At 44.8% G+C, this 22,877-nt stretch overlaps 1 protein-coding gene and 1 long non-coding RNA gene across 2 annotated transcripts in view; one reads left to right on the top strand and one right to left on the bottom strand.

The window, feature by feature from the left end:
* Nucleotides 1–1,970: 1,970 nt before the first annotated feature.
* The window catches only part of tmem108 (transmembrane protein 108), a 45,486-nt gene continuing 24,579 nt past the window's right edge, over nucleotides 1,971–22,877 (top strand). The window contains exon 1 of the mRNA XM_068710110.1: nucleotides 1,971–2,066. The gene's annotated coding sequence lies outside the window, so the exon portion shown is untranslated. The remainder of the gene's footprint in view (nucleotides 2,067–22,877) is intronic.
* On the bottom strand, nucleotides 7,687–9,795 carry LOC137871654 (uncharacterized). The gene is made up of 3 exons (XR_011102828.1): nucleotides 9,710–9,795; nucleotides 7,943–8,073; nucleotides 7,687–7,807 (listed from the first exon to the last, which is right to left on the bottom strand). It is a non-coding gene; the product is annotated as an uncharacterized lncRNA (long non-coding RNA).

The raw sequence follows: 22,877 nt of genomic DNA, 5'->3' as shown, positions 1-22,877 counted from the left end.
TGTCTGTACTCTGTCAAACCAGCCGGCCGTACTCTTCCTCACCCATGTGATCGTGGCCCACTTGTATCTGCTGTTGATCTCCTCATGCAGAAAAACACCAGACTTTGTTTACCCGTTGTTGATTCAGGCCTTTGGTCGAGCAATGTGCCGTTTCATACCAGGGTGCCGGCCGAGGTTAGACGCCCCTGTTGCCTCCCATATGGACGGGTAAGTGGTTTAACCTCCTAATAGATCGACCAGCTGACGGCCTCCACGCAGATTCAGCGCTTGAGCTGCTGTTTAAGAGGTGTGGGATTAGAGGAGAAAGAGCTGCTCTGACAGAGGAGTGTGACTCAGGCTGCCAGGTCTATGAAAGCCTCTCGGGGCCTCCGACGAAGGAAGGAGTAGCTTCACTTGTAGAGGTTTGAACAAAAATCCACTCCTTACCACCAACACTACTCTCTGTTATCCCTATAGAACAGTGGTTCCCACCACACATCTCATATGGTAATAAGTTGTGAGCTGTTCCACCAGCGGTTTTCAGATATTTACATTTAAATCCTGAAAGTGTTCAACATTTCACAAGAATCAAAATCTCTTTCCTACTCTGTTAATCTTCTTGTGACCCCTCAGATAAATCACGTGACCCCCTCAGTGGGTCCCGACCCACAGGTTGAGAACTGACCTGTAGCACTCTACACTTAACTGACCAAAGACTCTTATGAAATGGTCTAATGTGACTCTATTTTAGTATAACTCAAACTAAAAGGTTTTTAAAAATGAGTCGTCAGATTAAAAGAGATTAAAACTATCCGGGTAAAAGAAGAAGCCCACTGGAGCCTGCAGGGCGTATATTATCTGCAAAATGTATTTTCTTTAATTAGCGCTAATATAAGGAATACATTGTAGCCATCCTATTTGTTTCTCCTACCCTCCCCAATATATGACTCAGAGGTTATGTGGAGCATGAATGAATATGCCCTGCAATGGTCCACTGTCCTCTATATTCATCCATGTTTATTTCAGGACTTTATTTTGTTATAGATTCTGGAGCAAATTGTGTTCTCATTTCGTCTAAAATAAAACAAATACATGAATAAAAAGCAAGCTGTAGGAATATAGTTTTTTTTAAGTTAATGACGTAAAGGATTGCCAATTAATCAATTAAGCATTTCACATCAATATCAGCTGCTCTGGAAGCTTGTCCGTCAAAGATCCTGCAGCTTTAATGTTTCTGCAGCAGTGCACCACGAGAGACGAGCAGTGAGGCTTTGCGGAGATTAAATGGCACAATAGCCGAGCACAGGTTTCATTGCACAGTCGGCTTTGGTTGATCTGAGTCAGTGCATCTGAACTTGTTTGCAGTCAACAGGTGTCCCACGGGCTAATCTCCCACTTTGTTTGACTGGCCCGTGGCCAACAGTTGAGTTTCATGTCGGCGCTCCGCTCCCTCCTCTCCCGTCAGGTAACTTTAAGGTCTTCTTTTTGTCGGGACAGTTTGGATTTGAGCCCGCGGAGAGCACGACTCCTCCGATCAGGGGAGGGGGAACTCTGCAGCGGCCCTCATTAAAATTCCCCGTCCGTACACTCACCACGAAAACCTCCTTTAGTGGGTGGCACCGGCGTCCTGCGCGCCTCTTTAATTGCGCACCACGCATTCACGAAGCGATCGCGGATCACAGTTTTCATCATCATCATCATCATCAGCAGCAGCAGCGGCGGCCGCGCGGATCACGGTGCACTCGAGGCGGACAGTTTGCCTACTGCGTGCCCGCTATATTCCACCCCGTCAAGGCTGAGTGAGGAGAAGGTGGGCGCAGAGGGTCCGGCGGTAGGGTGGCGCACCGACGCAAATCTCTCATCCAGCGGCTGGACACGCTGTGCGGCGACCCGCAGCCACACGGTCCGCTCCCGCAGAGGGTGCTTCACTTGGCTTCTTGTTGCAGCTCCTGGTCGTGACGTTTCCCGGTGGGGACTGGCAACATGTGCGCCTGGATGCTGTGAAGAGAGACACGGCGGCTTTTGGGGTTTCATTTCTCTCGGATACGCCAAGTACCCGACGTAACGGCGCACCTTGTGTATAATAGGTGAGTACATCAGTTTATGCGTGTGTACTTCGGATCAGACAGCTCGCCCTCTGCTGTGTAACCTACCTGTACTGTGTCGTATTGGCTGCTCTTACAACAGCCTGCCGTTTTGCGTATTGATCACGTTGATGATCCGATTTGTTGCAATCCTGGTGGAAGGTTCCCAGTGACAGTCACAGACCCGAGCCTCTAATCGCTGTCAGCGCTGCATCCAACTATGACTGTAACGGTATATGGTGTCCTGTTAGTGCAGAGCGTCGTTTAATGCATTGCATGATGTGGAAGTTCTCGGTTCTCTGGAAGATTCCTGGAAAATGTCACTGGAAAGAAAGGAGCAAACACAATGTTTGTTTGGTGGGATTCAACATGTTTTACTCTCTCTTGGCAATTAAAAATAAAAAGAGCATCATGGTCAATTAAGGAAATGTGCTCCAAAGTGTTTCATTAGAATTTGGGTGGCACTACATTCTTGGAAAGATTGATGGTAAAGATGCCTTGCAGTGACTGGCTGTAATCCCAGTTTATTAACAACAGTGGTTGGCTTGTTTACTTCCAATAACAAGGAGTTTAAAGGTTGTTTTTTTTTTTTAGACCAATCAATCTTGCAACCTGAGGATCTCTGCCCTAAGTGCCCTTCAAGTGGTTTTATTTCTCAGGCAACATGGCAGCAACAAAGCAGATAATAGGAGGAACTCTCTTAAAACGCAAGACCACCGGGAACAAACCGGCATCACCAAATGCCCCGTTTGAGTGTGGAGCTCCAGCTTTGTTTTCAAGCACAGTGGGATCGTATGGGCCGTAAAGTAAAGTGTATACTAATTGAACCTGCCGGCCACTCTCTCCATTGTGCCAGGAATGTTTGGTTGCCTGTTCTCCACAGAAACCCCCCATTCCTTTGTTCTGGGGGGGACAATCCTCCAGTGCCATGTGTGTGCAGTGGTAGGGGGAGGGAGAGGGGTCAGCGGGGGTATTGACATCTGTAGCTGACAGCTTCCTCGGGGCGCAGCTGACATGCTGTGATACCATGAATGGGTATTAGGGAACATATCTGCAAAGTACTTAACAATAATGAGGACATTTATGCCTTGTGCATCTGGAGAGATATCACATGTATTGAATGTAACTAGATACATAAAGGTGATTTGTGTTATAGATTGCAGTTGATCAGAAAATGCTCAATGAAAAAAATGTTTGTTAGTCCCAAATCCTTTTGTTTTTTAGCAACCTTTCACTGATTGAATTGGTTCGATATTGTCCGAAGTTAACGGTCCAGTATGCTGGATTTATGGACATCTAGTGGTGAGTTTGGAAATTGCAACCAACTGAAACTTCTTCAGTGTGCCAAGCATAGACTACGATATATGCTACACACATTAGTTAGAATGTCATTATCACCAAAGTTGTGAGAATTCATCCTCTGGGGAACACAAAATGTCTTCACTAGAATAAATGGAAATCTATTCAGTATGTAGCAACATGTACATAAAACTGCAAATGTGAACCTCAAGTCAGGAGTATGCACAATTTATATGTTCATCCTCTTGGGACCGTGAACATCTGTACAATTTCATGAAAATCCATTCATTATTTGTTGAGCTAGCATTAATAAACTCCAACGGTTCTCTGGTTTCAGTTTCTCAATTGTGAGGATTTGCTGCTTTATGTCATTTTAAATTAAATATTTGCAGGTTTGTGTATGTTGATGAAGGAAACAAGTAGTTTGAAGATGCCAATGTGGGCTCTGGGAATACATACTGTATGTGGTGGATATTTTTCAATATTTCCTTATATTTTATATACTAAGCAATTCAAAAAGAAGAAATTTGCATTTAGATGATTTGGGCAGTAGGTTATCGCCAACAAATCCTGCCAATTCTTTCTGATGTTGTCCTGTATGATGGAGGCCAAAGTGTGCGTCAGTCATTTCAACACCTCCCTATTTGGTGTGATACTGTCAACATGAGGAAGAATCTTTTTGAAGGCAATGGCTGAACAATCGCCACAGCTGCACTCTTATCTGCAATGTCAGGAAAAGCCTACATCGACACTGAAAACGCCCGGAAATTATCAGCTTTCGCTTCCAGAGCAACAGAGCTCTCCTAAACAAACGTATGAGGGAAGTTCCAGGAAAAGGGAAAATCTGGTTTCTGACTCTTGCAGCAGAAAGTCCGAGCTGATGGGAAACTGTTGGGGAATGTGACTGTGGCAGTGTTTCATGGGTTTCATGCTTTTAAGTAAGCATCACTGATGACTGGTAGAGAGTGGTACACCATGAGGTGGAATGCAGGCCCCCATGGGCCCCTCATGCTGCACAGTATATGCGAGGGACTTTGCAGCTTTCGTCCGGCCTGACAAAACAGGATTTCACTGAAGCAATGGGAGGAAAAAAGCCAGCCTGTGCCTGCGCCATTCCTTTTCCTGTGTTTCATAAATGCCACGCAGCATTAACGAAGGCCCTCAGCTGCTTTCAAAATGACTTTAAGCTGAGAGGAGGGGGGGGGCACGTATACAGGAACCACGGGGGGGGAGGCGCCACTTTGAAAAGCAAGCGAAAAACCAAAAAGAAAAATACATTTCCCCCTCAGCCACTTATGATGCTATCAGCTAAGGAGCGTTCCCATCGGACCAGACGGCTAGTCATACTTCAAAAAGATAAAAAGTGTTAACTTTTGAAAGCCTTCATACTGTATATATATACAGTGGTATCAGAGCAGGCTCTGTTGGACCACTGGGGCTATCAACCCCACCTGCCCCGACCAAGCATAGGTGGAGCAGATAGATGGTAATGGATAACGAACCATTATGATGATGAAAGGGGGCGACGGGCACGGGGAGATAAGAGCGTGGCGACCGTCGGAGCACGAGGTGTTTACAAGGGGAATTCCTCACATTCCTCAGCTGCAGCCATGCCACTCCAATCTGCACCTCCACCCACTGATGGTCACCCTCTGTGCCGAGAGGGACCCAAGGGGCGAAAGGGCCCAAGCAGGTCCCTCCTCAGGAAGTAGCCCCTGATAATGTGTTATGTAAGGCGATTTTTGAGTGTTGCTTTAGAGATTTGGGGCAGTATTTGATAGAGCTAATAAAGCAGGCTGAGGAACATGTGCAGTAGACCCTCAGAGAGTTAAAGTTCACACACACACGCACACGCACACGCACACACACACACACACACACACACACACACACAGGCTTGTTTATAACTTTGAGTGGGGGAAAAAAAGGATTTTGAGTTCAAGCTTAAGCAAAAATAATGGAGCTTTTAGCATACGTTTCATTTTCAGTATATACTTTCATGGTGCCCAGAGGATGAACCCGAATGACTTTGGCTGTGACTTTTCATCTGGAGCCACCAGCAGGTCAAAGTTTTCGTTAATCAAGGGAAATATCTCAACAGCCTCTAGATTCATTGGCAGGAATGTAGATGCAAACATTTATGATTTCCACATGATGTATCGTAGAGACTTTGGTATTCCTCTGACTTTCCCTATTGTGCCCCCATGAGCTTCACATTTGTGGTTTTAAGCCACCGACAGCGGTCAAATATTTAATTTGTCCAATACTTTGGTTTATAACCAAATACCTGCAAATTCCCATTGGTCCACCAGTAGTAAATCATAGCATGCTAACAAACTAAACTAAGATGTTGAACATCAGCATGTTAGCATTGTCACCGTGAGCGTGTTAGCATGCTGACGTTAGCATTTAGCCTCACAGAGCCGCTAGCATGGCTGTAGACTAAAGACCTTTATAATAAAGGTTTGTTCAGAAACATTATAATCTGAAATATTTAACCTGCTTGTGTCAAACAGGATGACCCCTCAGTGCTGCAGCATCATTCTCACACAAATGAGGAAAGGCAAAAAAAGGCAAAAGGCAAAAAGATATGTAGTCTGTTGAAGTCAGTACTATTTTATAATCAGCCAATAAATCAACCTAAATATTTTGATATATTTAAAAGGGATTTTTTTTTTTATATTAAATGCTCTGAAGTGCAAATGCTAAAGAAATCTCCAGTGCCTTCTTGTATAAGGCAGTCATGAGGCTGGATTTAGACTTTATCCCTTCAGGCAGGACCTTTTAAGCTTACCAGTCACTAATCAAACAACTCTTTCCTTTCTCTCGTCTCGAGTGTTTGTGTTGTTAACATCCGAGAGCCCCTTTAATCAAGCTTGCCACACAAAAATAGAAAAAAAACAATCTTCTAAAAATGATAAAATGTGCGTCATATTTTGTGGTGTGAGGCATGTTTAATACCCACATGTGAAAAGTGAAACACAGGAACTCCTCTGTAGGCGCCCTCGGGACACAGAGGGTTTGTGTTTTAGGATCAATCATCACATTTTTTTTTTTAATGCAACTCAGATGACCGGCTCTAATAGGATTATGAGAAGGCCTTGTGGGAGGGGTGACACGTTACCCCTGCAGACCCCAGCCCGGGGGGGTCATGTGATGGAGGGGGACAATACTAGCAGGTGTCAGCCCGATGATTACGGGGTCTGAGGTTGGGCTCACCTATGAGGATTACTGAGACTCTAATGGAAGGTGGGTTGTGACCCCGGCTAGCAAGGAAGCAAATCACCATCCTCTCACCGAGAGAAGTGTAAAAAAAAAAATAAGACAGAAGAAAAAAGAGAGCGAGAGAAAACCTCTAGTCTCTGGTTTCCTTGGCAACTTCTCCAATCTGGATATTTATTCTTTCAGCGCTGAACTTCTCGCAACACTAAAAATCATTTCATTTATAATTTGTGAATACTTGTCAGTCCTACTTTTCGGTTACAGCAAATTGTATTCAGAGTTCTTTGTATTTATCCAGACTCCAGGCCTCTGAGCATGCAGTCAGTTGAAATCAAACCTCGTCTTCTGTCCAGACTCATCTGATAGAGGCTGCAGATTAAAGTGGCACCATATGCTGGGGACTGAGGAGACCCATCCCCATGCTAGAGCTTATTATTGCGCTCTATATCACTGTCAGCAGCTAATTGTAGTGGAGGATTGAGGCGAGGGGGGGGGGACGACAACAACTCCCCTATCTTGTCTTAAATGCTTGGTCATTGCTACTTTACCCTGCAACCTAAATCAAAGCATTTGCTTTTCCCAAATACAAAAAAACACAAACCTTCTGCATTTGTAATCACCTTGCCAAAGCCCAGCATGTGATTCAGGCTACATCCACACTAATACGTTTTCTTTTTTTACGTTTTCCGTCCATACTGGCACGCCTGAAAACGAATATCACGTGACTATTCAGGTACATTGGGAAGTTGGACCAATCGACTTCCTGTTTACACCGGCACCTGCGTAGGTGCCGGTGTAAACAGGAAGTCGATTGGTTGCTTATTTACAGAATATGCAACAAAGTATTAGAGTAGTCTTTAATAATGAAAGGTCGTGTTTGATACTTAAGCTCTTCCTCTAAAATCTTCCTCTAGGAACTCAAACAGACACATTTTGTGGAAAGTTTTAGAAGTTTTATTTTTCAAACTTAGTTACAACACTGCAGGTCTTGATCTCTCTCTCTCTCTCACACAGACACATCAAATTTACTATAAAATTAACATTTACAAATCAAAGTTTACTAGATTATGGGTCAATAAATGTGCTCAACACACGTCTCTCACTCGTTTCCTCTCTGCTCCGTTGTTGTAACCCCGGAGTTTTCAAACGTATCCGTCCTCGGGAGCATTTTTGAATTGGTCTGTTTTCGGTGCTCTATAACTCCGGCCTGGTGTGGACACTCTCTGTAAACGTAGCAAAAGATATGCGTTTTAAAATGGAAACGTAGTAGTGTGGCTTCCTTTTCCCGCTGTTCGGGTCCAAGTCGAGGCAGTCTGAATGACAGGAAAGGAAATCTGGAGCTTTTGAGAATATCAAACCATTGTTTTCTCTGCGTGCCCGGCCCAATGCCGCATATGTCTCATTTCATGGCTGCTGGAGAGCCTGATTGATGGGCTGAAGAGCAGCGATGTGACTCATGTGCAGTGCTTGGCAATGCAAAAGGCAAGTCCTGGTCCAGGTCACATGAGGTAAAATGAAATGGAAGAGGAGATGGAAGAAGAAAGATTAGTCAGGCTGCGATACAGAGTGCCCAGCTGCTCTTTTAAAAGGTTGTTTACCTAGAAACTCTTAGTATACATGCTGCTAGCGCGTAAGCCAGAATGGTGACACAGTATGTATCTGATGTCTTCCTATCTGGTATCTGGTGTCATGGGAGCTGACATTTCATTGTAATCATTGCAATAACCACCTCTGGGAGAACTCCTCAAATACGAAACTACCAACGCTTGTCACCCCCAATTAGGGAGCAGTTTATGTGGCTATGCTCCCGTTCTCCTCCTCCTTCTCCGTCTCGCTCTTGCGGTCTAAGAGATTCGTGGCCCCAGGGGGGCTGGAAAGCTGTCTAGTAATCTGAGACGGCATTAATACTGAATAAGACGGAGAGAGGCGTCGGCGCCGCAAATTAATTTCCACACACAGAGCGGCGTTTTAAATTTGGGAAGAAAAAAAAAAAGAAATTGCGTCACAGTGGGATTGTGCCTAGTAAGTGTTTGTGGTGCTGGTAGTGGTGGCAGGGATTGTGGTTTGTGGCAGCTACATCACCATGGAGACAGTGCCACTATACCCGTGTAGGGAGGACTTTGATGCTGGAGTGAGTACGGCGCGTTGGCAGCAGAAAGGAGCAACATGGCAACAACAAAGTCTGAGTGGACAGCCACCGGGCAGACGTCTGGCTTTAAGGGAACCTGGAAATATCTCCTCTTTTTAAATGTCCTTCACTAACTTTCACAGTTGTGCTTTGGTTCTGCCCCTGATCCACTGAACCACCAGGGCCATGTTCACAGCCAGATTACCCCATATGTATTGAGAATGGCACTGCTGTGAACGACAGGCGGCACAAGGCCCCCCCCATCACTCCCCCATCACTGCTGTAAAGAGACTGCAGCTCGCTGTGGTGTACGACATGTCGAACATGCTGTAGTAACTGCAGTGGTTTTTCTCTCCCTCTCAACACTGTAATAATGATGGTTTATGTATCTGACGCTGTTGGATTTATTCCACATCGCACACAGTCGGCTTAAAGGACCAATAGCAGCAGTGTGTTTGCAAATGTTACCACATAATCCTTGAAGAAATAGTTTGGCATTTCGGGATTACACTCATTTGCTGGGGGTTAGATGATCAATACCAATCTCATGTCCGTTTGTTGATCACTGAGCTAGCACAGGGACGATGTTAGCTTAGCTTAGCATAAAGACTGGAAGCAGGAGGAAACAGCTAGCCTGGCTAGTACAAAGTTACAAAAAATAAAACATTGCACGACTGCTGTTGGCAGAGAAAGAGTTACAGCACGTAGCAAAACACATCCAACATTTTAACACATATAGTTGCATTGTTTGCAAAATGGTTGGCTGTGATGTGTAGTAAATAAGATACAACATGCAACACCACGTTTCAGTCACCACAGCAACTCTTAAATAATGTCCGTGAGGTTTGGCCCGCTGCTCTGCTTCCCCCTGGGCATTCGCTCCATTCTTCACTCTTCCACTAACTTATAACTAAATCACGTCGCACCACACTTGACGTTAACACATCATTTAATATGAAGACAAACAGCCTGGTTAAGTAAATATATTTCTTCTTACCTTCTGAAATAGTATATTCCGGACACCCGAGTTTTCTCCGCGTCACCGTGAGTTCAAGAAGAGCGCGTTAAAACCGGATGTGTACGTAACTCAGTCAGGAGAGCTTTACGTTAACTCGCCGCGTCCCCAGAGCTATTTCAGCACTGCAAGTGCTAAAGGAACACCCAAATCAACACTGATCAACTCAAAATATTTTTCACTGGAAAATTAACACCAATTAACACAGTTAGTGTTAACTGGCAGTTAGTGTGTAGCTTTCCGTCTCCGTGGTAACGCTGCTATGTCACTAGCAAGTTTGCAGTCCTTGTATCCATGGTGATGGAATGTATGTGAAAAGTGGCTTTGATGTTTTGATGCTTTGATGTGTGCTTTAATTTGGTAGGAACTTCACAATATCTCAAATTCACAGTATTTTAAAGATGACAACCAAAATGAACACCAAAATGACAATCGTTCCACAACAAGTTAAAGACGACCAAAGTCTTCGACAGAGAGTAAAGTCTGTGGCTGACACCGAAGTCTACTTCGCACCACGATCTGTTACAGACAGATTACTGTATAGAAGCAAGAAACAGAGAAACAGGGCTCCCGATCCTTGGGACTGTTTAGGATCTCTCCCCAGAGTCCTGCCGAAAAACCACAGTGTTTTAAAGAGGACCACCAGAATGACAACCGTTCCACAACAAGTTGAAGACGGCCAAAGTCTTCGACAGAGAGTAAAGTCTATTACAGACAGTTTACTGTATAGTAGCAAGAAACAGTCTGTCCCGGTGAAAACGGATCTTATTCCCCCCACAGTCCCGCCGAAGAACGAGGCTGCCGATACTCAGGACCGTCCAGGACCTCCCCCCACAGTTCTGCCGAAAAACCACAGTGTTTTAAAGTGGAACACCAAAATGACAACCGTTCCACAACAAGTTGAAGACGGCCAAAGTCTTCGACAGAGAGTAAAGTCTGTGGCAGACACTGAAGTCTACTTCGCACCACGATCTGTTACAGACAGATTACTATATAGAAGCAAGAAACAGCCTGTCCCGGTGAAAACGGATCTTATTCCCCCCACAGTCCCGCCAAAAAACGCGGCTGCAGATACTCAGGACCGTCCAGGACCTCCCCCCACAGTCCCGTCGTCTGTCCCGGTGAAAACGGATCTTATTCCCGCCACAGTCCCGCCAAAAAACGCGGCTGCCGATACTCAGGACCGTCCAGGACCTCCCCCCACAGTCCCGTCGTCTGTCCCGGTGAAAACGGATCTTATTCCCGCCACAGTCCCGCCGAAAAACGCGGCTGCTGATTCTCAAGACCGTCCAGGACCTCCCCCCACAGTCCCGTCGTCTGTCCCGGTGAAAACGGATTTTATTCCCGCCACAGTCCCGCCGAAAAACGCGGCTGCCGATACTCAGGACCGTCCAGGACCTCCCCCCACAGTCCCGTCGTCTGTCCCGGTGAAAACGGATCTTATTCCCGCCACAGTTCCGCCGAAAAACGCGGCTGCCGATACTCAGGACCGTCCAGGACCTCCCCCCACAGTCCCGTCGTCTGTTCCGGTGAAAACGGATCTTATTCCCGCCACAGTTCCGCCGAAAAACGCGGCTGCCGATACTCAGGACCGTCCAGGACCTCCCCCCACAGTCCCGTCGTCTGTTCCGGTGAAAACGGATCTTATTCCCGCCACAGTTCCGCCGAAAAACGCGGCTGCCGATACTCAGGACCGTCCAGGACCTCCCCCCACAGTCCCGTCGTCTGTTCCGGTGAAAACGGATCTTATTCCCGCCACAGTTCCGCCGAAAAACGCGGCTGCCGATACTCAGGACCATCCAGGACCTCCCCCCACAGTCCCGTCGTCTGTCCCGGTGAAAACGGATCTTACTTGTGATGAGGCCAAGATCATCAGTCTGACAAACCAGATCAGAGACCTGGAGGAGAACTTCACAAAGGTCCTGGTTGAGACAAAACAGATGCTGGAGAGAGAAGTCCAAAAACGACAAGACGAGAGGAAGGCCCTGGTTGAGACAGAGCACGCCCTGGAGTTAGCGAAGTTAAAGATAAAATTACTGGAGGGGCAGAAGAAGAAGAAGCCGTCATGCTTCAGTTGGTTGTTTAGGAGATTTAGGCGTGACAGCAACAAAGAGGATGCTTCTTAAGCTCTTCCTCCCTCCTTCATCACCTCCATCTCCATCGCCCATTCCTTCTGTGTGGGCGACTGTGGATAACTCGGCTCCACTAGTCCCATGTTGTGTCCTTGAGCAAGACACTTAATCCCAAAATTGCTCCCGTAGCTGTGCTGCCTACGGTGTATGAATGTGATAGAATGTGATAGGCAGGTGTCTGCCATCAGTGTGAATGTGATAGAATGTGATAGGCAGGTGTCTGCCATCAGTGTGAATGTGATAGAATGTGATAGGCAGGTGTCTGCCATCAGTGTGAATGTGATAAAATCTGATAGCAGGTGTCTGCCATCAGTGTGAATGTGATAGAATCTGATAGGCAGGTGTCTGCCATCAGTGTGAATGTGATAGAATTTGATAGCAGGTGTCTGCCATCAGTGTGAATGTGATAGAATCTGATAGGCAGGTGTCTGCCATCAGTGTGAATGTGATAGAATTTGATAGCAGGTGTCTGCCATCAGTGTGAATGTGATAGAATCTGATAGCAGGTGTCTGCCATCAGTGTGAATGTGATAGAATCTGATAGCAGGTGTCTGCCATCAGTGTGAATGTGATAGAATCTGATAGCAGGTGTCTGCCATCAGTGTGAATGTGATAGAATGTGATAGCAGGTGTCTGCCATCAGTGTGAATGTGATAGAATCTGATAGCAGGTGTCTGCCATCAGTGTGAATGTGATAGAATCTGATAGCAGGTGTCTGCCATCAGTGTGAATGTGATAGAATCTGATAGCAAGTGTCTGCCATCAGTGTGAATGTGATAGATCTGCTCGGAGATTAATGTGATTAATCACAAAATTCAATAATGAATTCAAAAGTGTATTGCGCACTTTTATTTTAAAAGTACTTCTTTATGAACAAAAGTGCAATAACATTTGGTTTGCAAACACTTTAAACAAATAAGATGCTTCAGCAGTATTGCCTTTACACAGTAGCAGTTAAAATACAGTTATAATGATTCTGATAATAGATATTCAGTCGGTGTTCCCAACTTTATTTTCATGTGGGTAATACATTTGAAATATACACCTCGAAAACTGCAAACCTATCTACGTCATGTTTTTTTCTTCTTTTTTTATGTTTGTTAAATTCTCAGTAGCAATAACTAAATGATATGCCTATTTTACGTAATACCAAACAAAATATATTAATACTAATATATTACAAATCTTGCTGCTCCTTCTGGGATATGTTATCCCGGAGGACTCCTGAGGCAGTTGCAAGGTACCGACAGACCCGAAGGGCTACAGCCGCTGCCGTGAAGGAGGCGAAGCAGCGGGTGTGGGAGGAGTTCGGAGTGGCCATGGAGAAGGACTTTCGGTCGGCACCAAGGTGTTTCTGGAAAACCATCTGGAACCTCAGGAGGGGAAAACGGGGAAACATCCAAGCTGTATACAGTAAGGATGGGACTCTGTTGACTTCAACTGAGGGGGTAATGCCTCTAGGGAGGTGTTCCAGGCACGACCAGCTGGTAGGAGACCCCGAGGGAGGCCCAGGACCAGGTGGAGGGACTATATCTCCAAACTGGTCCTGGGAGCGCCTCGGGATCCCCCAGTCAGAGCTGGCTGATGTGGCACCGGGAAAGGGAAGTTTGGGGTCCCCTGCTGGAGCTGTTGCCCCCGCGACCCGATCCCGGATAAGCGCTCGAAGATGAGATGAGATGAGATCCTGCTGCTCATCCCCGATGTATTGTCCCATGCCCAACATCACACAGAAGAGAGATGCAGCACAGTGATGGAGGCAGCAACACCTGCAAAAATTCTCTTCAGGCCGGCTCCGTCCCCCCCGCGGGGCCAAACATTTGACGTTTAACTACGATTGCCATAAACAGGCCACTGGAAGACCATTGACGTTCATTTTGTCTGGCACCGTTTTGTCTCTTTCCAGCTCTGCTCTGTGGTGGTTTAAACCAGCCTAAAGCTAAATGCAAAGAAAATCAATAAACATTAAATCTAGAGCTGAAATTATTAATAAAAAAAAAAGGAAAAATGACCAATATTTACTGGTTCCAGCTTCTCAAACATGACAGTTTGCTGCTTTTTCTCTGTTGTATTAATCGTTGAATTAATATATTTAGGTTTTACACTCTTATGGTACACATAACAATCTATTTGAAGACATCTACTAGTTTTTCTTTTAATTTGTCACCCATCTGTTAATCTGTCTGAGACAAAAAAACTCCATGAACTTTCCTAGTGAAATATAGGTATAATTTTCATGTTGTTCATTATTTTACCCGTGTGATGTCAGAACAAAAGGGCGTGTATCATCATATGTGGTTTATCACCTAATAATAGACTTTGTGAAGCTTACCAAACAAATCACCCGCAAGCTCTCGGCTCCATCTCTGCCCCACCACAGCATTGAACCACCACTTCATCCATAATATTAAACACTGCTGACTGTGTGTGTGTGTGTGTGTGTGTGTGTGTGTGTGTGTGTGTGTGTGTGTGTGTGTGTGTGTGACTGAGTGTGTGTTTGTGGTGTCACCAATCTCATCCAAACCGTGCTGAGTCCGGCTTGTTTATCTATTCATTAATTCAGCCATGAGTGATGGCACACACAAACCAAAGCTCTCCATCCTGTAGTAATTAAACGTCTGTTGGTGAGACATTTTTCTATTGGAAAGCATTTTAAAAAAGCACACACACACACACACACACACACACACACACACACACACACACACACACACACACACACACACACACACACACACACACACACACACACACACTCTGAGAAGCTGCCGGTGGGCGTCCGGACTAGCGCTGGTAATTAGCGTGCTGAGTGGTTGCACTGATTGCTTCATTATTTCTCCGATAGGCATCTGTGAGAGATATTTGATGGATGTTGCACGTTTGAAAGTCCACACTAAAGCTCCTTTTGTGAACATCACTCGTCAAACTTTAAGGCTACCTAGCAACAGTTATTTACCACACGCAGGTTTTGAAGTCACTATCTAGTGACCCACTTGCTCAATACGACGCCGAAGCTCAATGCAATTAACCGCCATCGTGCCGTTACTCCACATAAACACATGAATGCTCTTATACTTCCGTCGTATGCTGCTGTTAAGAGTTGTTTCTAAATGTAGCTACATCACAGGGCTTCAAAGCAGATTCAGTGTAATTTGTTTGTTTTGCTCACAGCGGTTCAGCGCGACGCTGTGAGCAGGAGAGCAATTATCAACTGCATGTCCCAGTTTCACAGATGAGGATTATTTTTGTATGCGACAAGATATTGATGGCTGCTTTCTCACTGAAGGTTTCAGTCATTGACAACAGTCATAGTCATTGTCTTTGGAACTGGGACTGTTTCCAAGACGTTTGTGGAGGGCTTTCTCAGCTCCAAGGGAAAAAGTAAACGTGCAGCTCAGCGCTTTGATTTCAGATTTTCAAACAATTGATTTATTGAGTGTAAGAAAATGAATAGGCAACAATTTGATTTTTTATCGTGGCTTGTACTTATAACATGCTAAGTTATAACTGAGATGGTAAGCATGGTAAACATTATACGTTAGCATCCTGTTAGCATTAAAGCTCAAAGCACCGTTGTACCTAACTACAGCCACAGAAGAACGCGGCTGCCGATACTCAGGACCGTCCAGGACCTCCCCCCACAGTCCCGTCGTCTGTCCCGGTGAAAACGGGTCTTACTTGTGATGAGGCCAAGATCATCAGTCTGACAAACCAGATCAGAGACCTGGAGGAGAACTCCACAAAGGTCCTGGTTGAGACAGAGCACGCCCTGGAGTTAGCAAAGTTAAAGATAAAATTACTGGAGGAGCAGAAGAAGAGGACGCCGTCCTTCTTCAGACGGATGTTTAGGAGATTTGGGCGTGACCAACGAAGAGGATGCTTCTTAAGCTCTTCCTCCCTCCTTCACCTCTCCACCCTTCCTCCATCTCCATCTCCATCGCCCATTCCTTCTGTGTGGGCGACTGTGGATAACTCGGCTCCGCTAGTCCCATGTTGTGTCCTTGAGCAAGACACTTAATCCCAAAATTGCTCCCGTAGCTGTGCTGCCTACGGTGTATGAATGTGATAGAATGTGATAGGCAGGTGTCTGCCATCAGTGTGAATGTGATAGAATCTGATAGCAGGTGTCTGCCATCAGTGTGAATGTGATAGGATCTGATAGGCAGGTGTCTGCCATCAGTGATCTGATAATAGATATTCAGTCGGTGTTCACAACTTTATTTTCATTTGGGTAATAAATTTGAAATGTACACCTTGAAAACTGCAAACCTATCTACATCATGTTTTTTTCTTCTTTTTTTATCTTTGTTAAATTCTCAGTAGCAATAACTAAATGATATGCCTATTTTACATAATACCAAACAAAATATATTAATACTAATATATTAGAAATTTAAAACACTTTAAAAACTCTACAAAAATAATTTAAATGAATCATTTATTTTTTGCTTTTTTTGGTATTTTGGTCAGACACATATTCAACGCTGAGTACCGTGTAATATGTGTGGTATTTCTTTGGTTCCTCCAGAGAAACTTCATCACAAATCGCTTGCTTCTTTCTCATTCCACTCAATTGATTTGCGAAATTGTTCAAATTCGTCGCAATTTGCTGCTTTTCTGAGAACAATATTTGCACCACAGGGTTGCTGTTTGCACCGTGATATTAATCCAAGTGATTCTCCTCTGTTACCTCCTCCACTGTTACTGGACTCCCGCTGGACTGGCCTCAGTAGGGTCTCACTTTATAAATGTCAACGCTGTCAGGTCCCCACGCCGTCATATCTGCTGTGATCTCCAGGTAAACATCTGTCCCAGAGCCAGTCATTACAGCTGCGGCTGCCACCGCTCCCTTTCCATCGAGTTTTCCACTTCCAGCTCCTACTCAAATACCACTTCTCAAATCGTTGCTCTCTCCTGTGGTGGCTTAAGAAGAAAGGTCACCCCTGTCCAGATGGAAGACCCCCAGTTCTCCATCACTCTGAAACTGAGTCACCTCCGGAGTCTGCCGGCATTGCATGCATTGTTGTGTGTTTGTGTGTGTTGCATCACATGCAATTTAGTCCTGGTGTAATTGGCTTATTAGGCCTTTAGTCTGTTTGGAGAATTGAGCAACTGGACCACTCATCCATGAGTAAATTCTCCACTTTCAGGCCAATTGTCCTTGTCATGTTTTTGCTGGGTTCATCTGTTTCATCCGTCAGCCTGAATCACATGGAGAAGGCGTAATGGATGCGATGTGCGTGTGTCCGCACACAGCGAGCCAGACACACTCTCCGGACTAGCGGCTCTTGGAGTTAATCCGTCTCACTAATAGTGGGGGGTGGAGCAGAGAGAGGGAGAAGGAGGAGGAGGAGGAGGAGGAGAGAGGAGAACAATACAACGTCTCTCCCTCCGTCTCCAAACACGTGGTCATCGCCCGGCGGGAAATCTCTGGACCTTGGACGTTCTCTACGGGTGTCGCTCCTCTCGTTCACTCGTCCCAGCTGACTCTCCAGCGGTCTCTGCTGCGCCGCTCAAGGAAACGAGGTACAATAACCGCCCTCCCCTCCAAAAAAACATCCTTCTCCAGGGCTTTTCGTTCCTGCCATTGTCACCAGACAAGAGGCTGCGTCAAGGGGTAAAATTAGGAATGTGTGTGTAGAGTGAGGAACTTCCTGGACTTTCTGAGGTGTGTGTTTAACTGTTTCTGCAGAACGTATGTTTGCAGCCTGTGAAGTGAGACAGGAAGTGTGGAGGGACAGTGGAAACAATATGTATTTCCCCCCTTTAGCTTTGCAAATTCTTCTGTACAGCACTGGATTGCTGCGTCTACCTCATGGACATTCCTGAATGGCACCAAAGGGCCTTTTTCCCTGTCCTGCTCCGGACATACGTAGCTCCTGTGTGGTTCGTACTCTTATAACAGTAAGATCATCAGATTGTATGTTTACAGGAAAGAGTGAATTCCACTGCCTACTGTCACATTTTTTGCTCCCTGACATCTTGAAATACGTATATTGTTCTGGAACAAAAGAATCTTCTGGGTTAGTGATTTCCTTTTTGGGGTTTCCTTTGTTGCGATTGAGCCTCAAATGTGTAAGACACTCAGCATATTACCTTTCCCAACATTTTTGGATTGTTGCTCTTTAAAGAGTTGTTGTTCAACCAAAGAGTGATGTTGTATTGTCACATTGTTTCATTTGTCTTTAGAGACCCGAAGAAGTAAAACTACACAGTGTTGTATTTTAGCGAGTTCATTCTTGGCCTTTGGGTCAGTATGTTTGACAAAATACTCTCAATGCTTTCTTTTTTGTACTCATCAGCAGTTAAGATTTTAAATAGTTAAGAATATTTGGTCATGTATCCAGTATTTTATAACTGAATGTCCAATGTTGTAAATGATCTCATGACCCAGAGAAACGGGGACTCATTGACTCCCGATCCGTGGGGGGGGGGGGGGGGGGGGGGGCACTCTTCTATTGCATCAGTCTATTCAATTTCACAGCATCTTTTAATAGTAATGATAACTTGAGTACCGTCAGACTTCAAACTGCTCTGACACAACAGCCCAGGGTTTGTTTTTCAACGCCCAGCATGTTGAAATAAGCACAGAGTCCCGCCCTGTTAAATCTGTTATGCTGATTTGAAAGGATTAGGCTTGTTTGTGATATTGTGCCCTCTTTGTTGGTGGCGACCCGCGGCGTCTTATTTAGCGTGGAGTAAAAACCTAGAAGAGTTGGGCTGGGTTTCAAGATCTTGGTTTGTCATCTTACGCCACTACATCTCTTAATCTCTCACCCTCGAGGCAAATAAAATTGCTTTTATGTTCATGCATGATAGTTTGTTTGACATGAATCATTTAGACATGCAGCTCGACTTCACCCTTCTTACATATGCGAGTATCCATCCTCTGGATGAGAGGGCAGTTCAGTTTAAACTTTATCGATGTATGAGTCATCGTTTTCTTCTGAGGCCAGCGGACGAGACCGCTAACTCTCCTCCCCTCAGAAACGGCCTCACATTGGGGACTTCTGGGGAGGAGCACTTTGACAAATGGTCCTTCGCAGTTTAATGTTGCAGCAGTTGTGCTGCAGTGCACTAATAGTGCCTCCACTCTCACTGGACCCGAAGTTCTGACTCCGCGTATCAGAGCCATTTGCTCGCGTTCTCGCTCTCTGTGGCGTTAATTAAAGATTGTGCCAGAGGTTAAAGTTCAGGGAGGCCTTGTGTTAACTGTGACGCACGCTGGGAGGCTGCAGGATAGACGGTGGCTCACAGGACCCTCGGCGTCGCAGTGCTGTGTCATGCTGTTTTGCTGTAGTGTTGGCTTGTCTGTTCGTCTCAATTTAAAACCTCTGGAGAAGTGTCTGCTGTTATTGACGATCCGGAGCTAAAAATACCTGCCGCCTCACCAATCAGAGCAGAGAACAGGTCGAGCAGTGAGATGATTGGATGGGATGTCCCATGGATGTTGCTTACTGTTCTCCAAATCTTGACGAGTATAAATGAGCGTAAACATACATCTGATGCATACATTTGAAATGTATACTAGCAGCGTTGTCTTACAGATTATTCTTGAATGATGGTGTTCATCTTCCTTGCTCCTTTTTTTTTTTTTTTTGCATTTGCTTTCAAGTTTCATTCTGTGCTGAAATTATTTTACAAGTCAGACCATAATTTGAAAATAATTTGGTTAAAATGAGGCAAATGTGCAGCGTTGTATTTAGGAACGTGGCTCTTCTCTCTTACAGTTCCAATCTGTGATATTTTTTTTAAATGGTCCTATACTTGCACACAAATTTCCGTCTCTTGCAGTTTGAATAAATTCATATGAATGCCCCCATTCGGATGTTAAGTCTTACAAATGCGTCATTCAACCTTTGAGAAAAAACAAAAATACATTAAAAAGCTTCTCCAGCTGAGTCATTGTGCTTCGGCCTCCACCAGCAGGTCGGCCGTCACCTTCACTGGCAGAAAGTGAGGTGTGACAGGTGTTCAACCTGCTGCAGACGGGCTGTCAGATGGAGGACACCCACGTCACCGGCTTTACAGGGAAATCTGACGTAGTGCTGACCTCCGCGCAGACGTTTTGGACGTCAGATACAGATATATAGGTGAATTAAGAAAATGTTTGACTTCTGAAATATTTGATCAAATATCTCGAACGTTCTACACTACATTATACCTTTTTATCTCCTCTGCAGCAGTCACATTCTTCCAGTGATCACTGTCACTGTTTTGACCTGTCTCTTTCTGAATGTAGCTGGTAGGTGCAGCATGCCTGGCAGGTGTGTCCTCAGATAAGATTTCTATCCATTTGATGTCAGAGTGGCTTCCCAGGGCTTTTCAGGGATAAAAAGTGGAATGTGAACGGTTTCTTATAGTGACTCATTTTTCTGCAGTGCTGAATGTTCCTCTGACTTTGTCGTCAACCCTCTGTAGTTCTGCTAATCTTTATAATCAGAAGTCTTTCCAGTGCCCTAGTGCAGCTTACATACAGTCTCAACAATTTCTTAATTATAGAAATGTCACTTTTCAGTCACAATAGCAGCTTGCCTTTTTCTTTTGTGAGCTGACATTTGCATGATGACTGTTTTGTATTAAGTTTGCAAAATCAAGACTTCAATTTTGTCAAAACTGCACACTATATCCTGAGTTCTAAGTATTCATACAGGAGAAATTACAAATTAAAGTATATTTTTTAAATTCTATTGTATTTTGAATTGTATTGTTCTGTTGTGTGTGTGTGTGCGTTTTCTCCAGCCACTCTGAGGCAGCAGAAAAAGATAAAAACACAAGACTGATTTATTATTACCATATCAAGTTTTCATGGTGAACCTGTTCATGGAACAACGAACAAAGACGCTAAAACACTGCAGAGTTGGGTTGATAATGCTCTGTGGGTTTTTCACCACGAGCAGCCCCTTTGACATTATCTATAGCAATTTGATTCATTGTTAACATAAACATATAACATATTAATCCGTGCAGCTTTAACGCATTTAACTTGTACGCATTCAAGTGTCATCTCTCTGCTGTCTTTTAAAATGTGCACAGAGATACACATAGCTATAATAAAGGTTGAGATTTCTTGTTTACTTGTTGGTTCCTATATATATTTATATATATATATGTCCCATAATTGCCAGCTTCCAGACTGGCAGCTTTAAAACGCCCACTTTGGTTCAAGGGACTCAGAGCATGAAGGCCAAGCGTGAAGTAAAGATGAGAGAAGGGGAAGAGGAGGATACTTATTTGGATGAAAGCTTGACATGACATTAAAGAAGTGGGGAGCAAAGAGAGATGGGAGATGAAGGAGGAGAGAGGCCCTGCAGCTCAGGGCTTTTCTACAACATCAAGCCCAGTGTTAGAACCGCTGCGATCACTTTACAGAGCGGTAACAGCCTCCCCCGACTTCTGGGAGTTAAGACAGCCGTGCACATATGCAAAGTTAGTCTATCATCCTCAGCCTGCCAAGGATCCATTGCCTGGAGAACACACAGCAATGAAAGTTATCACTGAACAGACTTCTCAGGGAACCGCTTGTCTCAGCCTCTGGGAAGTTAAATCAAGAGCTGTAGTCAAAGCCACATTAGTTGAGTTTAAATCAATTCTGAAAATAGTCTTTCTAAAAGGAAAAATAATGCTTTTGAAGTTCGAGAAAGAAGGGGCGTCTAAAGAGGCGTATCCATCCAGCAGTGATACAATCTTTGATGGATGAGGTCAAATACTTCATTAAATCTCTCAACCTATTCTCCTGGTGTAAATTTAGATCTTTGACAGCCATTACGGGGAGGATTATGTGCTTGTTATCCGTTACCGTGGCCTCATTGAGCGGCGCTGGTCCGATAATCAATGCGGCCAAGCTAGAGAGGCAGACTTTACATATCAATCTGTTTGTCGGCCTGACAGTTTGCAGCCGCAAACCGTGAGATGTAACGGCCGAGAAATCTGGCTGTGAGACAGAAGCCGAAGATGAGGCTTTGATCGAATGTTTTTTCCCCGGGTGTTTTAGATATGAGAGAGAAAAAGGGCAAAGAAAGGGTTGTGTTCATTTTAGCAAACAGATTTTTGAGCTCCATATGCAGTCTAATTATCCACTTCTTCTCAAAGCTGCAGAAGTCTTGTAAAAGATAATTTTGTACATTATTCATGCTGCCTTCTGACATGCCCTTTCTCCCCGTACTGTTCTCTTTTTCGGTGAACAAAAAGCAATGCTTTGTCCACACACATTACATCATTTTCACTTCATTAGTGCAGATTCAAATATCCTATTTTGAAAATGGCACAGTCAGAAACAAATGCTGCTCGACAATACCATTTTATCTAGATCTGTATTTATGTAATTTTGCATGCGTATCAGCTTGATCAAATATTTATCTGGAAGGAGGATTTAAAAAAAAAACCACTACACTGTTATTATTCCTAATAGGGACATGTTGTAGATTTGCTCTAACATGACCCTTGCAGAGCTGGGATGCGTTAATGCATTTCCATGAGTGTCTGGATTGTGTTTACAGCGATGCACCAAAAAAAACAAACGTCTCTGGCGGCGGGTGTCATTATGCATCCACTAAGTGTGGTGAATTGAGCTGCCATCCAAAGCCGCTTTCACCTATTTTGCAGTGATGCTCCTTTTTTGATTGTGTTACTGGTTGTGACAAGCGTAGCGGCGACGTGACACACTGTAGTCTCACGTTACTCTTCATCCCCAGGCTGCTCGCAGCAGCAGTCAGTCACTCGCTCAGTCGGGGGGGGGGGGGGGGTCACACGAGGACGGAAAGAAGAAAGAGGGAGAGAGGGAGACAGAAGGGAGGATATTTACGACTCAGACAGTGGCGAGGGTGAGCTGCATCCCAATGTCTGCTCCTTTACTGCCCGGCTCAAACGCTCTCTCATTAGAGAAGGAATACGCTTGTGCAGAGCATTTGCAGGTAATACAAGTCTCCAGGTGTGTGAGTGTCTGTGCAAGAAAAGATGAATAGTGTCCACTTCTAGGAGAAATCTGTCACATCAGATTCAGTGTTCATCATATAAGAGCT

The sequence above is a fragment of the Cebidichthys violaceus genome, unplaced genomic scaffold (assembly GCF_023349555.1).
Source record: "Cebidichthys violaceus isolate CVI_PGR_0920_01 unplaced genomic scaffold, fCebVio1.0.p SCAF_15, whole genome shotgun sequence".
NCBI classification, from domain to species: domain Eukaryota; kingdom Metazoa; phylum Chordata; class Actinopteri; order Perciformes; family Stichaeidae; genus Cebidichthys; species Cebidichthys violaceus.
This window is presented reverse-complemented; position numbering and strand designations above follow the sequence as displayed.